Consider the following 11,021-nt stretch of genomic DNA (forward strand, 5'->3'; position numbering starts at 1 on the left):
CAAGATGTTCCAAGAAGAAAAACGATGTGTTAATTCATCAAATAATCATATATTAAAAATCCTACAAATAAGAAACATGAGCCACCCATAAAAATTCTAACACGAGCTTCATTACCTTAAAAAGCACATTAACATAACACACCATTATCGTGTGGGAAAAGTCGTCCGTGCAGAAATAACCGGCTTAACTCCAGCCCATTGATTGGTGGGTACAAATGCGAAAACGGTCGGAAAATGACCAAGATAATGGAATGCAGAGCTGACGATATTTTCCTGTCCTCGAACAAGGGGAAAACACACACATAAAAAAAGAAAAAGAAAAAGAAAGAAAGTAAGGAGAGCGACCACAGAACGACAAGCTTAATAAAGTCCCGGACACAAGTTAATCGACCGTTGCCATGACTACCTCAAACTTCCAGAAAAGGTTCTGGAGAGATCGGTTTCCATTACCCCCCTCATTTGCCGTGAATCGGCTGAGAAGAATAGTTTCGCGAGTTATTCGGGATGGACAAGGATTGGATTCCTCTTTTTTTATTTCATTCTTGTCCTTCTTGTCGAAGGATTTGGTTAAATCTCGCGTGAGAAAGTGACATCGGCCACTTGTCTCTGGTGACGCATGATAGCCATTGAAGTTATCGACAGGTAATTCGTGAGAAACTGGAGCGTCTCTTAATTTGGATTTTGTGCTGCATGCGAACCTTTTCTCATGGATTACATCCATTTTGTAGTTTTATCAGGGGTGAGAAATATTTTTTGGTTACTATGATTCCCAATGTATCAGGTCGTTAAAAGAGAACGAAAAGTGTTTAGAATTAAATGTAATTATTTATATGTGTAGTGGATGGCGAAAATGCTTTACAAATCGTATACAAACATGTAAAGTGCCCATTAAAGTCTATTTCTATGTATGTAAAGTTCCCATAAAGTAGCATTCACGTCAGAATGGCGATAGCTACAATCATAGAAATGGTGTCTAAAGCATAAAATGGCTACACGGGAAACTATAACGCCACTTATAAAAATTCAAAAATAACGATCTCATTTCGAAAATGATATAAATAAAATTTTATTTTACTTTATTTTATTTTATTTATTTATTTTGGAACTTTAAAAAGCATTGTTGATTTGGCAGAAAAACAATTCTTATATAAACGTCACCGTCAATATCAGAATGTGCAGTTCCTCACGTATGGGATTTCCTGTTGGCATAAAATCCCGAGTAACTTTATCAACTGTCAAATAAAACCTAAGGGAATTGTCTCCTCAAAACCTCTCGCATGCTCTCCAATAATCCCAGAGAACGGCTTACATAACAATGGAGTAAAATAGTTACGAAACATTAACTTTTGGCACGAATTTAACAAATTTACTAAAACTATCGCATTTTTTGGCGGGTTTTTTGGTGTTTAATTCCTGGCAGGCAGTTAATAGTATCCAAAAATGGAATGTGTCTTAGACCCATTTTTCCCAGTCGATTCATACAAAAATTTGACAAAGAAAATTTGTACTTGTAGTCAAAAAATCTTATACCGATTTTGATATATTTAAGTCATTGCATTTTTGAATTATCGCATTTGATCTTTCTGAAAGTAGGGACCGACAAATGAGGCAGCCCCTTATTGGATTTGGATCAACATTTGATGAGTGTCTACACATAGATGTTAAATATGTGCACCACATTTCACTTATATAGTTCTTTTCGTTTTGTAGTTATTGTGTTGTTTAACTTATATTTGAAAAGTAGGACAAATATGCTTCATCTGAAGGGATTTTTCTCAAAATTCGACAGAAATGTCCAAATTTGGCATAAAGAGTGTATAACAAATTTCATCCGTTTAGATCAAACAGTCTTTTCTGTTTGTGGCATGTTTTGGATGAGATTTTTGAGTTATGAGACAGATGTACATTTACCAACAATGTGTTTTTCGAACCCAAGGAGATCTAAAGCGTAAAGATCCGTCAAAACCTCGAGTTCGAATTTTTTGACGATTACTATACTTTTTCTATACAACGTATACAAAAAAATAAAAATGAAATGTTATTTTTTGTTGTAAAATTTACTATGCAACCATTTGTATTACGTGAGCCATGCATATACGTCATCACTTGACTTTAAAAAAATGAAAGGTCGGGGATTTGAGGGACTTAAAATAAATATATTACGTTATTAACTGGTTAATATTATTGCATACTGTTTATTTATTCGACGATTACAATACGTTCTCTATATTTCATATACCAGAAAGTAAAACGTTTGCTACTTACATACGTAAATATAATTTATGACATGGCGTAAGTGCATTGAATGGAAGATACGATTTTATCAATTGTTTCACAACTTTGTTGACATGCTGATAGCTATTCCTCATGCCGCTTTATTATACGAAGAAATTCAACTCATGTCGCTTTATTCATTCGTTAAAAAACTATACCGCCTTCATTCAAATCGTACATTTCTTAAGCGCCATTATTTCTGATAAGTTTTTTTTCACATGCAAGATTTCTGACCTTATCATGGTTCTTCAGCATGTGACGCAATGTTCACAGCATTATGCAAGAAAAGTCTTTTTGAATATCGTCTCCATATTTATTTCATCCGCTAATATCTGATGTTTTTAGAATGTCTGCCTCGATTCCAGATAAAGGAAGCGCAACGTATTTTAAAACAGAGTTCAGACCTTTGTTGTCACATGCAACAGAAATCAGAAGATAAGAAACGGCAGTAGACATTAACCACCCCATCCTCTTCTCATAAATCTTATAAAACTTCAACATTCCAAAGGAGTCATGAGGAGACAATTCTAAAAAGACGCAATTGTATTTGGAAAGAAAACCAGCGAAAGGGGTCCCCTTGAAATTTTCTCTCGTATTCTCTAATGAAGGTGTTATTCTCTCACTTGCATAAAAATGAGAAACTAGTGGTGGGGTGTGAATGCCATAAATGCTCAGATTTTTATTTTCATAGTCCTACACATTAGAGTTGCTTGCTTCATAGTATAATAAAAAACCCAGCATTTGTGTATTATTAATGGCATGCCACAAGCGAATAATGGTTACGATAGGATCTGTTAACCTGTGATCTTCAGCGAGTATCCGCTGGGGTGCGGTTTATATAAAGCACCAGAAAACCCGAATATGAATTTCGGACCCCTTTTTTCTGGACAATTGAAAGCACATTTGATACAGAATGCAAATAAAGTAACAAGATCACATACCAATTTTCAGTTTTTTTAGGTCATTGCATTTGCATGCATGGAAAAGTAGAAAGTAGTAGACGATCCACTTCTTGACAGGTTTGGGACCGAATTTGACACATATCTACACTGTTAAATATGTGTACCAAATTTTATCCATCTCACTGTTTTTGTATGGTTGCTATAATGCTTCCTTATTTTTGCAGAGCCGAGCAGACAAACTTCTTCTGGAATCAAATTCCTCGTTCAAAATGTGACGGAAATCTACAAATTTGATTCAAAGACCATATATCGAATTTTATTCATCTAGCTCGAAACATTTTTCAGGTATCATGTTCACAGACAGAAAAATCGGTAGAATTCCAAAAATATGATTTTTAGAATCATGAATATTCGTCAAAGGCTAAAATTTGAATTCTTTGACAACTGCACCATTTTCTCTATGATTCTGTCTTCGTATACGAAAAAACAAAAAAGGAGAAAAGATTGATTATTTCCGATCATTCACAAACAAAGTACAATGGTAATACTCTGAGCTAAAATCATTATGATTAGGTAATCTGACACGAATTCACCCAGAAATTTATATCAAACTATTTCATTTTTTTATCCTTTGGATGAAGTCTTTGTAATGACATGTATTCCCAAGTAACCCGAAATATAAAATATAACCTCGGAAAGTCGCTTCTATGGAATAATGAAAGAGCCTTTTAAAGCAGCCATTACTTATTAAACCTATTAAAGGTACATTCATTTAATATGACTGCAGGCTGATTATTTTAGGAATTTTTATTTGAAAGAAAAATGCCGTCGATATGTGGTGTTCTCCATTCTACTGCGAACTTACAAAACAGGATTTTAAAAATGAATTGCTGTGTATTTCTTTTTATGTTCTAAAAATTAGGAAATAAATTTCTTTTTAATAAGTAGTTCCCAATGTAGGAAGCATTAAAAGAAAAAGTATAAAGATTATATTCTAAGGGAAAAAAGAGAGGCTACGAGATTTTAAAAGAATCTCCAGGTTTTTAGATCTCTATGAATCCAAAGTAATCTTTTTTTATGTCCTTCTGTGAACAAGATCTGAAAACTTAAAAGACTGGAAAATGAAATTCAGAGCATCATTTTTGCACAAAATGGCCGATTTTTATAACCTTCGGAACTGAATTCGTCACATAGAAGATTGTGAACTTGTAAATCCATGAACGCAAAAAGGCGACTGCATAGATAGGACAGGCGTTAATGAAAGGACAAAATTTTGCATATAATATAATAATGGGTATAAAATGAATCTAATCACCAAAGTTTTTCTTACCATACAGATAAATGAAAAAGGGAACTGGTAAAAGAATTTCATTTAAGAGGAAATAATGAGTGAAATTATTTTGCTAATTATTAATAATTAGTTAAATAATTTTTATACTGTGGCTTGTTATTAAATATTTTTCTACAAACCTGAGCAGTTTGAATGCTTCATTTCGAACGACAACACTGTATAATTATTTAAAATTTAAGAGATTTGGTCTAAAAAGCAATAGAAATTTTAAATTCAGCATTATAAAAACAAGAAAATCTTGGGGTCATTGGAAGAAGTTTTTCGGCTTTTGATTGCAGGAGCCATATATATTTGAAATGTTGAGAAATATCTGTATATTGCATCAGAATATCTTTTAATGTAAGTTCCCATTTACTCCAAAGCGTTATTTTTTCTGTCTTTTATTGAATATTGCATATAAACTAAAATAACTATTCAATATCTTCCATTTTTAATTATTTTGTCTTCAATATTGCTATTGAAAATTGGGCAGTGAATATTTGTAAAGACATAAATGAACATAGCATTATGACAAACAAAATTATCCAAGAATTAGAAACGCGCATTAAAATTAAGAAAACAAATAATTCAAATTAAAAGTAAGAATTAGAGCTTGAAATAGTAGGACTTACAGTGTACAATTGAATCCATTGGCACTGCTTGAACATAAACTTTGATCATCAGAAAATGATACCATATGGGAGTTGCTGAAAGACTTCTTTGACGTATTTCATTTGGCTTTCGGATATTGCAAATTGGCTATTAACCAACAAAACAAATTTCAAGTTGGCCAGATTATTGTATATTGAACTATTCCACACCCAATTCGCTATCATCAACTATATGTATTCAACAGAAATGCGAGAAATGGCTCGCAAATGTGGAACTTGTACAAAATATACGAAAGATCAGCCACGGTTGATTCGAGATCTTCTTTTCCCATTAATTTCCTTGGTTTGTTCCATGTAAGAAATGAAATGTATTCAAATCATTATTAAATATGTAATAATAACATTTCTATATTTTTTCAGTATCAATTCTTAACTACCGCAAAAAATGAAAACAATACAAAATGAAAATAAATGAGTCGAATTAAAACGAAAATAACAACAAGAGCATAATATTAAAACTAAATCTAAAAAAAAAGCCTTTTTTAAGCACAGCCTATTTTTTCTTCAAACATTCACACACTAATAAAACAGTAAAAGAAGAGAAAGAAAATTTAGCCTTTTTTTAAACCCTCCTTTATTCGTACTATCAAGTAAAAAAAGTGAGTAAAAGGTAAAAAAACAACAACAAAACAAAAAAAAAAACAACCGGAGAATAGACTTTTTTTTACTGATCTCCATTAAAATAATTGACCAAACATTTCTTATCTCTGAATTGGCCATCGAGTGAACAAAACACGACTCGAAATTCTCCGAAAAGAAAAGAGACAGAGAGGAAGAAAAAAATATCGCGAGGGAGGAATTTTCAAAATCAGGAGAAAATGCCTTTTTTTTTTATGCAGCTTTTCTTAAAGTTTATCTGTCACTCATAATAAACAAACGAAATAGTTCTTTCTTCTAGAGAGAGGTTGCTTGATTTTAACTCTCAGAAAGTCTCATTAATATCAATGGGTTTCATTTCAGTCGAAAGAAATTGCATTTTGATAGTTTGTTTTAAGGCAGAGGCAACAAAGAATTTTAACATGTCATTTGAAGTCTTGCATTTAGCTGCCGTTTCTATAATAAACATTGTTAAATTGAGAAATTTGAATCGAAGTCATAAGCATTACATTATGTTTTTGTCTAGAAGAAGTGGACAATCTATAATAAAATTCAGTGAGATTAATTACTTTTAGTGAAAGCAGCTGATAAATTAGAGAAAGTGTCTAAGATTTATCTTATAAATTTAAATGAGCAATTCTTATATATATATATATATATCATTCCTAAAAATAACTGGCTTCAGTTATGTAATTTTAATATTACTGAAAATTACGTGTTTAATGGTATTAATTTTTATAAACAAGTCAAGGGCATTCCAATGGGAACAGCTTTCTCAAGTGCTTTAGCTAATATTTTCCTGCATTACTATGAGAAAAAAATAATTAAATATAATTTAATAAACGGGTGGAGATATATTGATGACCTACTTTTGATTAACTTCGACAATACTAATATTATTACTAATTGCTATCCAAAAGATTTAATTCTAAAAGATACAAATAAAAATCAACTTGAGGCTACCTTTCTGGATTTAAAAATCGAAATTGCTAATGATAAAACAATAGTTGGTATATACGATAAAAGGGATGATTTCAACTTTAAAATAACAAAACTATGTAACTACCATTGCAATCTAAACTCTAAAATTTTCAAAAATCTAATTTTTTCACAAGTTAACAGGATCAAAAGGGTTTGCAATAATAAAAATTCTTATATTGAAGCATCAAACAACCTCCTTAAAAATTTAATTAAAAATGAATTTCCTAGAAATTACTGTAATGTCAATTTTTTAATTAAACAAGGTATGGTTTGGGATTAATCCTTTGGCTTAAATAAAAATAGAACTTTCCTTGCATATTGGACAACTCAATAGATGGCGCTGGGAGCCTACATCTGTTTACATAATTTACCGCTAGTTTGTTAAAAACAGGGAATCACAATCGATAGTTTAAAGTTTCCTTGACTGTTGAGGGTATGTACTGGCCTTTTCGTTTTTAATTTTTAATTTTAGTGCTATTTTTTGTTTTTATTGTTATTTTTGTTATTGTATTTTTACTTTGTTGTGGTTAATTTCTTCTAATTTGTTGTTTATATTTCCTTTCTGTTAAAATGGTATATCTCTTGAGCATAATTTCAGGGGATTTTCGGGTCACGAGGAATCATTATTAGACAATGTCTGTATTTCTCACAGAAAAAATCCCTTTCTTTGAATCCCTGCCTGAGGGTGACCCTTGAAAAAGTCTTCAGGCCGGATTCTTTTTTTATAATTTTTTTGGTTTAATTTTTATTTGATTTTTTGTTTTTCCTATTAACTTGATTCTAATACTTTTGTATCAATTCATCTGTGTTTTAGAAGTAGCTGCAATTGCGCTCTCTAAATACTATGAAGTTCTTTTTTGGTTTTAGTTTAAATAGGTTATAAATTTTAGTTGCAATTTCGAAACTGTTTTTGTTTCGTTTTCATTTTAGTTTCATTTTCAAACTTTTTCTTACTTAAGATTGGTTACTATATATATATATATGTATATATATATATATATATATATATATATATATATATATATATATATATATATATATATATATATACATATATATACCTTTTACAATGTGCTCTCATTCCGACAATTTCATATAGCAATGTTATTTCATAAATTTTTGTGTATTATTACTGATCTAGATATGTAAAATTTCATCTGAGATTTTTATTCAAATCGAGGAACTGAGCTACAAATAAAATCCACTCTGGCGAAAAGACTTAGAAGATGTACAAAATGCATATACCGTTTTCTCTTATTTATTATGAAGCATGAAATGCCCATACTGTCTCAAAATATTAGGCAATCAAGGAGGAACCTACAAGTGAGTGAAGTACGTAAAGTATCGCATTTTTTTTCTTCTTTTTTTAATTATTAAAACAGTGTGAGTTAAAGTAATTTAAGCAAAAAGAAAAAAAATCCTGACAAGAAAAACAACAAAAATTTCAATTAACAAATAATAGTAAATTTAATCAAAAATTCTCGTCAAGAGTATTATAATTGTAGTCGATTAAAAATGACCGAACTGAGAGGAATGAACTTAATTTTGAACGATAAAAGTAAATTCACAGCAATTCATTAAAATTCAAATTCCGTTTCAAAAATTTGTAACACCACACATCGACATTTTTCATTCATATAAAAATTTCTGAAATAAGTGAGACCCAGCGTGCTGTCATGTCAAAAGAATGTACCTTTAATGGCTCATAAATGATGATAGTTTTAAAAAGCTCTTTCATTATTCCATAAAAGTGACTTTCCGAGGTTATATTTGGGGTTACTGGGGAATACATGTCATTACAAAGACTTCATCTCAAGGATTAAAAAAATGAAGCCATTTAATACTTTGATACAAACTTCTGGGGGAATTTTCGTGTCAGTTTCATTTATCACAATAATTATTCCCAAAAATTACTTTGTTTCATAAATAATCGATGACAACCCTACGAAGACTTTTTCAAAGTGCATCTTCATTATATGCTGCGCCATGACTGCTTAAAAAACGATAAAGTTCGAGACTATTAGAAAGGAAATGGAATTGAGAGTGTTTGTTTTATCCGCCACTTATTCCTTTTCTGGCTTCTGTTGTTCCTTTTAAAGAAGTCCTGATCTCATGCTAAAATGCCTAACATTTACTTTGTATATATGAAGTGTCCTGAAACCATATGCTAAATCTCAACCTTCTTACTCTGTGCTTTATTAACTATCATATCTACATGCATATTAGCACATAAATGAATAGAATTTTTTGTAGTATTTTGTAAACTGTCATAATGAAACGCACAAATAGGGTTTCCGAACTAAAAACGGAAAAAGTAGGAGTTTTTTCAAAATTCAGAGGTTGATTATTATAATACTATTTTTGAGCAACGTTTCCTCATCGTGTATATGAAAACATAAAGAAAACACGAATTTAAAATATGCCGTCATTTTTACTCCTTTTAATTAAAAATTTAAAAACTCTTCTTTTATTTAAGAGTGGAGATCCGTAAAATATCTTGATTTTTACTTCCTTTAATGGATTCTCAATTTCTTTTAAACGTGAAATCGACTGGATATTTAATCTCTCATTACATTGATATTTATCAAATCGAGAAACAACAAGAAAATGCGCGTCCTTCTTACGAGATGCCAAAATTCTGTGGAGCTGCTGCCCTCGAAACAAACTGTCAAAATGTACTTTCTTCCGATTAAAATATAGACCATCGATATTAATGAGACATTTTGACAGCTACAGTCCAACAACTTTCTCTTCAGAAGAAAGAACTGCTCGGTTTTTCTATAATGAATGCCAGAGAACTTTTAAGAAAAGCTACGTAAAAAAAGCCTTTCTCCTGATTTTCAAAATTCCGTCCTCGTCTCTTTTTTCCTTTTTTTCTTTCAGGAGAATTTCTCCTCTCTCGTGTCGCATTTTGTTCGCTAGATGGCCAAATCAAAGATAAGAAATGTTTGATCAATTATTTTAATGGAGCTCAGTAAGAAAGAGTGATCTCGAGTCTTCTTTTCCCTTTTTATTCCCTGGAAGCACGGAAGAAGAGAAGTTAAAAAAGTGGCCATAAAAACATTTCTGTTTCTTTCTTTTCCTGTTTTATTTGTGCGCGAGTATTTGAAGGAAAATCTGGGTGAACTTAAAAACGGAAATTTATGAGGTTTACTTTTTTTGAGGTTCTGCTTTAATTTTACTTTTTTTTTCTCGTTACACCCTTTTTGTTTAGCTTTATTTTTAATTTTTTTCAGTTCTGTATTTTTTTCCTAGTTCTCTTAACTTCAGGTTCTTTTTATGAATTTTAGAGTTTTTAAAGCTTTTGTTACTCTCAGAAAACCAAAATAGCTTATCAGTAACTTTAGTTCTTTAGCTTGATCGGTATAAAGCTGCTTTTTTTTGTGTTTATTTTCATTTAATTTCTAATTTGTTGAATAGTTTTTATATGGTTGAAAAATTTTAATCTACTATGGAGCAAAAAAACTTATTAACTATTAGAGCATGTATACGAAAGAGTCAGAATATTTTAATATGAAATATTTTAATATGAAATAATTTAATATGAAGAGCCTTCATTGAGATTTTAGAAGTTTTTATTTTTTATTTTCATGTATACATTATGAAAGTATTGCAAAAGCGAAAATTCGATAAGGGGACTTGTTGAATTTAGACATAGGTAAACTAACAAGTTAACTCGTTTCCTAAAACAGTCCTCGGAGAGAGTTTTAAAACTGTAAGAGACAGAAGTCTCGTTGTCGACTGTAAATGCACGATTTTCTCAAATAAACAGTAAAAAGTAACGAATCTTGAGTGAGGCTGATTATGAACATCTTTCAAAATCCGGCGAACTAACTTGAGAACTAGACATAATTGGAAATAACCAGGAGAGTACACACTCATTTTCAAACAATTTCGCAACATTTTAAGCAATATCAAAGAAATAATATATATAATTTAAATAAAATTCTTCCCTCTGCATTCATTGTCTACATATTCAAGTTTTTCAAGCGTTTTTAAAAGTGAATTTACATTTTTGGGAGTTGAATGTGTAGGTCCTGGGAATTACTACATTTCTTTTTTGTTGGAACTGTTAACAAGATAATTTGGTTTTAAGATTGCCTTTTTACTCAACACTTCAAGTATTAGAGCGGAACTAAAGTATCACGTTAAAAATTATGCGATAAAGGCTTGTACGAAGATGGATTGTAAGTCATTTCTTGGGTGAAGTACCCGACATTTAGAATAGTTTTTGCGATTCACGCATGTTTGCTGTCTTCTTAATTG

General features: G+C 30.9%; 1 protein-coding gene across 1 annotated transcript in view; it reads right to left on the reverse strand.

Annotated features, from left to right (window-relative positions):
- LOC129968406 (protein O-mannosyl-transferase TMTC1-like) overlaps positions 1-11,021 on the reverse strand; it is a 314,983-nt gene that overhangs the window by 275,702 nt on the left and 28,260 nt on the right. The gene's annotated exons all lie outside the window — the stretch shown is intronic.

Source organism: Argiope bruennichi, chromosome 5 (genome assembly GCF_947563725.1).
Source record: "Argiope bruennichi chromosome 5, qqArgBrue1.1, whole genome shotgun sequence".
In the NCBI taxonomy this organism is placed as follows: Eukaryota; Metazoa; Arthropoda; class Arachnida; order Araneae; family Araneidae; genus Argiope; species Argiope bruennichi.